Here is a 7215-nt window from a genome sequence, read left to right on the forward strand (position 1 = left end):
ATAGGTAGGAGCTCTTATTCATGAACTTTCTATCAGACAATACAAAAATTGTGGTTGCCATCACTGCAATGAGATCATTGGATTATGGAATATATTTCTCTGTTGTCGAACAGTAATCAATTAATTGGCAACCAAGTGCAGTTTAATAAGTTAGAAAATGCATAAAAGTAGTGTGATTTCTACCTACATTTGAGAGACTTTTCTTCTTTAGATTTCCCCTCTACAGGAAAAAAAAAAACAATAATCTTCCTTTGAAATCTGAGTACTTTCCAAGCTTTTTAAGAAGTCAGCTCTCATAGAAGCCTAATTTCACAAAATGTTGTGACAGATGTGTACCAGATTTGGGACAGGCCAGAAGTCTGGCCTAGAGGAAGGAACTTTGTCTTTATTTATTCATAACAGAGTGAAAGCACTCAAGTCAGTTCCTAAATCAAGTCATAAATATGTAATTTTTCTGGCCTAGTATTATGATAGCTTTTACATTTTATGATCTTTGCTTTATGTTTTTTAAAATATGTAGGTTTGCTAGCCACTTTATTGAGTAGAACAGCAGGGTACAATTATTATATATATGGCATGCTATGTATTTCTTCAGTGAAATACAGAGTCTCAGAATAAATCTTTGTTAGTGAAGAATAACTAACGTGAGCTGATATTGCAGAGATGCAATAATATCTCCTATATTTTGGTAAATCGTGACATCTTAGAAAGTAAAATGCTTAAGATTAGGTTTTCCTTTTTCTGTCCTATAATTTTCTCTGGGTGCCCTTCCACACAGTCATAAAATCCAGAATATCAACGCAGAAAATCCCACAATATCTGCTTTGGAATATATGGCAGTGTGGACTCAGATAACCCAGTTCAAAGCAGATATTGTGGGATTTTATGCCTTGATATTCTGGGTTTTATGACTGTGTGGAAGGGCCCTCGGTGCATGAAAAAAAGTTTGAAAAATAACCAAAGCATTTTTCAATTCCAGTGTCACAAGCTTCTTGGAAAGGTGAAGGATTCAAGGATTACAGTTTCCCTCAAGAAAGACTATGAAAATGCTTTAGTATGTGTGTAAGTCCAATGGCTTGCTCATTTTCTCTCCTTTCATAAAGTTTTCTCATTATGTTATCTTTCAAGAAAACCATGCACATCCGTCTCAGAATACTAGCATATTGCAGGTATGTTACATATGTTAGGTCATAGACTTAATTCATGGAGGGAATGGCTATACCTATGTGTCTTCCAACATAACTGTCTCTCTTCAAATATGTTATTCAAAGTAAGCTCAGTCATAGAAGACAAGCTGTCAGTCAAAGCAGTTTGTCTGCTAGTACTGTATTAACTCTTCTCACCAAGGAGCCACTGATCAGTCCCCAATAAATCATGATAGTTCAGAACACTTTGAAACTCACTGCTTTAGAAGACTGGGTCAACATTTGGCAGGTCACAGGTCCCACACACCCCAAACTTAGTCACAAATAAAAACTGTTCAAGAATACCAGGTCAAAGTTCTGTAGTACCCTATTCAAAGATCCTCCTGAGTCTGATCAGGAGTGTTACTCTCTCCTGAGTATAGTTCTCTATCCAGCTGTGAACCCACGTGGAAACATTGTCATCTAGCTTTCATCTAGTTTGCTAAGCCAATCATCATAAGAAAAAGAACTCCCTCTGAAGTCAGATTACTTTTATCCCCACATAACAGTTGACCGTATTTTTCCTGAGCTTCAAAAAAAGCTGAGATTCAAAGAAGGAACTTTTCAGTCCATAGTTTATGCTCAGCCACAGTACAGTACTGGCTCTGTGATGGGACGGTAGAGATGCTGCGATGCTGGCATAACATCAATGCAAAGGAAGAAAATAAAGTTAAAAGGATTAAGAATTAGGACAGACACCTACTGAGAGAATTTCAGCTGAAAGATGTCCTCTGTCAGGAGTTGAGGCTTACATCTTCTAGATCCATGCCAATACTACAATTCTACAATACTATCAAATACTGTAATACTATACTGACTTTATTGTAACTGTATAAAGATATGATGTAATCAGCCATTCCAGTTCCATAAATGGTGCCTATAAAAAAGTGGCTGTATTCTGACAACACAACCCTATCCATGTGTACACAAATGCAATGTGTTAAACAAAATTGCTTGGCAATTTAGGAAGAGCTGCAAGGTATACCGAACTTTTAAAAGGAAAAAAAACTACAGGTATAAAAGTAAAAGTTTCCTCTTGATATTAGGTCTAGCCATGTCTGACTTTGGGAGGTGATGCTCATCATTATACTAGCAAGATTATTCTCTACAGAGTTAACATGTTACTTGTAGGTGTTGAATTGGATTTTGGCCATTATGCTTAGAGGACCAAATTTGGTGCTTGACTGTCAATTTTTTTAAGTGATTTAAAGTGATTCATTTGTCTGTTGATCGTTAGTGATTTAATATTATTTTATATTGAGTTTGTAGCCCGCATTTTAATGTTTGTTCTAAATATTTAAGGCTTTGTGTATGGTTAAGTAAGGTAAAGGCTTCCCCTTGACATTAAGTCCAGTCGTGTCCGACTCTGGGGGGTTGGTGCTCATCTCTATTTCTACGAGGAAGACCTGGCATTGTCCGTAAATGCCTCGAAGATCATGTGGCCAGCATAACTGCATGGAGCGCCGTTACCTTCCCGCCAAAGTGGTACCTATTAATCTACTCACATTTGCATGTTTTCGAACATTATTATAATTAATATGTTTATGTATTTCCCACTTTATCTCTCCCAAAAGTGACTCAAAGTGGCTTACACTTAAAAGTATGTCCACATAACTTAAAATATGCAAATATGCAAATATGAAAACAGAATTAAACATAGCAGTATTAAAATTCAGTTAAAATCCATTAAAACCTATTCAAAGCTGAAAATCACAGCACCCCTATGAAGCTATAATCACAATCACACTTACCAAGAAGCGTGCTCTACCCTGTAATTTCATTGCAAACACACTCAGGTGAGAGTTGAACTAGAGTGCATGGAGCTGGTACACAAGGCCAAATCCACACCTTCTTCACAACACTTGGGGATAAAGCCTTGGGCAGCACTTCATAGGAACCTGAGCTCCCGTGCTTATCCCAAAGTAAACTTCTCAAGATGAAGATGAAGACAGATAAACATCCCAAAGCAGGATAAAAAGCCTTCACAACACACCAACAGCAAACGTGAGATGATATGCTCAGAGTGCTGGCATGTTGGCATGTTTGTGGCTCTGCCTTCCCTCCAAGGGCAACATAATAGTATTAAAATTCAGTTAAAATCCATTAAAACCTATTCAAAGCTGAAAACCATACCCCCCCCCCCCAGAAGCTATAATCACAATCACACTTACGAAGAAGCGTGCTGTGCCTTGTAATTTCCTTACAAATACATACAGTTGAAAGATGCACTACAGTGCATGCAGCTGGTACACAAGGCCAAATCCACACATTTGCAACACTTTGGAAGGAGCTGGTACACATGGCCAAATCCACACTTTCTTTGCAACACTTGGGAAGAAAGCTCAGGACAGCACTTCACAGGAACCAGAGCTCCAGCTTATCCAAAAGTAAACTTCATGGAAGATGAAGACAGAGGGACATCCCATAGTAGGATAAAGACCCTTGACAACACACCAACAGCAAACGGGAAATGATAATATGCTCAGAGTGCTGGCATGTTTGTGGATCTGCCTTCCCTCCAAGGGCAACGTAGCAGTATTAAAATTCAGTTAAAATCCTTTAAAACTTATTCAAGGCTGAAAATCATTAGCTTTCCCTATGAAGCTATAATCACAATCACACTTACCAAGAAGCATGCTGTACCTTGTAATTTCCTTACAAACACACACAGGTGAGAGTTGCACTGGAGCGCATGGAGCTGGAACACAAGGCCAAATCCACACCTCCTCCACAACACTTGGGAAAAAAGCTCAGCGCAGCACTTCATAGGAACCAGAGCCCCTGCTTATCCAAAAGTAAACTTCTCAAGATGAAGATGAAGACAGATGGACATCCCAAAGCAAGATAAAAAAGCCCTTCCCAACACATCAACAGCAAAGATGAGATGATAATATGCCCAGAGTGCTGGCATGTTTGTGGGTCTGCCTTCTCTCCAAGGGCAGCAGGGAAGAAGACAGGCTCCCAGCCATGGGATGAGGATGATGCCCACTGGTCGGAAAGGAACCCTCTTCCAAGCAGGAGGAACCCAACCGCACTGGGAGAACCAAAGCAAGCCTCCTCCTGCTTTCCTACCTCCACAGGAGGAGGGAGAAACCACTGACCCCTAACACGCAAGGCAATAGATGGAGGGGGTGGGGAGCACGAAGGCAAGCTCTCCCCTCCCCTCTCCCAATACAACCCCAATCCTTCCGCTTTCCTAGTGAGCCCAAGCGCCTCCCCGTTCCCCGCGAGTGTCTCAAACACAAGCCCCCCTTCCTCCTCCTCCTCCTCCTCTTCCCTGACACTGGGGAAGGGGCTGCACAGCCCAGTCCAGGTGCTGGGAGCCAGCGCATGCGGAATGGCAACCCTCTCCTTTGCCTTTTGCCAGCCCAGAGCTGGGAGACCAAGAGGGAACGGGGCGAGCTGTGCCTGGAGGGGGAGGGCGAGGAGACCTTTCCCCATTCCCCACGCCGCCCTCTGCCTCACCTGCGGAGCTCCTCAGGGCGAGAAAGGAGGCGCCGGCTCCTCCACGGGAGCACAGCCTCAGGAGAGAGTCGGGGGCGCAGCCCTCCCGCCCGCCGGCGCGCCAGCCTCCCTGCGCGCATTGAATGAATCTCTTCCCCGGCCGAGGAGGCGCTGCTCCTCCGCCCGCTGCGTCCTTCCCACGGCTTCGCCAACGCGGAGGGAGGGACCGAGGGAGGGGTGGCCACTGCTTCTCGCCGACGCAGCCTTTTTCTTCCCCCGGAGGCAGCGCTCCAAGGGCCCCCGGAGCGCCCTTGGGAGCTGGGCGCAAGGGCTTGGCTGTGAGTGGCGGCCGGGTTGGGCTGTCTTTCTGCCCGGCCGCCTTCCCAATCGCCTCGCTCCCGCTCCCCTCGCTCTCTCCCGAGATGGTTTGGTCCACTCCGAAATGGGGAAGGGGCGGGGCGGGGAAGGGATGCTGCTCTTGCTGCCGCTGCCTCTGTGGCTCACGCACAATAGGCCTCCTCCATGTAACGGAGCCCAGGAGAGCCCCCCTGGCCGCCCCCTTGGAAGGCAGGCAATGGCCTGGGTCGGCGCCCAGAGAGAGATGAAACCACAACACAGAGCAAAGTTAGCCAATGCAGGCGATTAAGTTCATCAGCATTACGAGACAGGGAAGGCGTCATCTTCATCATCATTATAATCACTACCGTTATTTATTATCTGGGATCCAGGAGGTGTGCAATTGGCCTTCTGTATCCATGGATTCAACCATCCAGAGCTTGAAAATCTCTCCCCCCCCCCCAAATGTTCCAATGTGCAAAATGAGGGAGCCAGAACATCATAGAGCATAGTTAGCAAATGCAGGTGATCAAATGTTGGAAATAACTGCGCCCAGTCTCTGGGCACATATCCTTTTGGAAATAAATAGCAATCATAAACTTATTGAAATGGAAAAAAAACGATGTCACATCCGTTTGGCAAATGTAAATCTCCATTAACATGTGGAGACCACCTTTTGAAAACCATTAGTCAAGAAAAGCATGACCTTGTTAGAAGTCAACTCTCAATAATAATATAATAATAATAACAACAACGTTGTGTTGTCGAAGACTTTCATGGCCGGAATCAAAGGGTTGTGTGTTTTCCAGGTGGTATCGCCATGTTCCAGAAATATTCTGACAATTCACCCACATCTATGGCACGTATCCTCAGAAATTTTGAGGTATACCTCACAACCTCTGAGGATGCCTGCCATAGATGTGGGTGAAACATCAGGAGAGAATACTTCTGGAACATGGCCATACAACCCAGAAAACACACAACAATCCAATAATAACTTTATTTTTTGTATCCTGCCTCCATCTCCCCAAAGAGACTTGGGCAGTTTACATGGGGAGAATCCCCCACAACATAGTTAAAATGTGACAAATTAAAATTCATAACATCATAAGACAATATAAAACAAAAAAACAACATGACACAGTATAAAACGGTCATCAACAACAACCAGTAAACCTGAAATATTAAACAGTTTCTGGACTTAGGCGGGTGGGCTAGTGCAACTCAGTTGTGAGGAGCAGGGCTGATGGATAAAGTGCAGAAGTCAGATGGGAAAATGTAGGGATAGCAAGCATACAAAGTAGATAATATATACATTATATATATACATGTATACACATTAACAAATAGTGAGAGGCTTGGGAGGTTGCTGTTTCCAACAATTCATTCCACTGTAGAAGGTGTGCAATTAGCCTTCTGTATCCATGGATTCAACCATCATAGAGCATAGCTAGCAAATGCAGGCAATCAAATACATCAGCGGGAAAGTGTCATCTTCGTGATCATTCTCATCATTATTAACTGGGATTTAATTGAATCTTCATTCTATTATAGGAGGTATACAGCCCTGTGTAACCACAAATTCAACACCATTGAGGGCTTAAAATATCTACCACCAGCCCCTCCAAATTCCCAAATGCAAACCTTGATTTTGCGATTTTATAGAAGGGACACCATTTCACTGTAGTCTATAATGGGGCTATAATGAATCTATAATAGAAGCATCCATGGATTCTGGTATCCACTGTGTGTCCTGTAACCCAACTCCAGTGAATCCTAAGGGCCCACTGTAATTTCAACAGCATACAAGCGGTTTAGAGTATTTAACAAGCATTTAGTCTAGCCATTATTTTGCAGATGAATTTCCCACTTTGTGTTTGCTCACAGACCTACCTGCTGTCCCTTTCACTAATTTACTCTAGAGGATAAATATAACATTAAAGCCATCTGTCTCAAGAATGTGTTGGACTTCAGTCTGGGACTGAGGATGCCACCTCTTCTCAGCTGATGGTGTATAGTTTTCAGTCAGAGATTGCTTTCTTATCTATTGGGCTGGGATTCTCTACATGCAAATATATATATATATATATATATATATATATATATATATACACACACACACACACACACACATACACACACACACACACACACATACATACATACACACACACACTAGCTTGGGTACCTGGCAGTGCCAGGGTTATTTGAAAAGTGCCTTGTTTGTTTTTTGATGTTAGGTAATATCAGT

At 43.0% G+C, this 7215-nt stretch overlaps 1 protein-coding gene across 2 annotated transcripts in view; it reads right to left on the reverse strand.

Annotated features, from left to right (window-relative positions):
- The window catches only part of fam110b (family with sequence similarity 110 member B), an 83772-nt gene extending 78727 nt beyond the window's left edge, over positions 1-5045 (reverse strand). The window contains exon 1 of one of the 2 annotated variants that reach the window (XM_008108480.3): positions 4650-5045. The gene's annotated coding sequence lies outside the window, so the exon portion shown is untranslated. Of the gene's footprint in view, positions 1-3810; positions 4425-4649 lie in introns of those variants that run through there. The other variant, XM_016992843.2, reaches the window with a different exon arrangement.
- Between the last annotated feature and the right edge of the window lie 2170 nt (positions 5046-7215).

This window comes from Anolis carolinensis, chromosome 4 (genome assembly GCF_035594765.1).
Source record: "Anolis carolinensis isolate JA03-04 chromosome 4, rAnoCar3.1.pri, whole genome shotgun sequence".
Taxonomy (NCBI): Eukaryota; Metazoa; Chordata; class Lepidosauria; order Squamata; family Dactyloidae; genus Anolis; species Anolis carolinensis.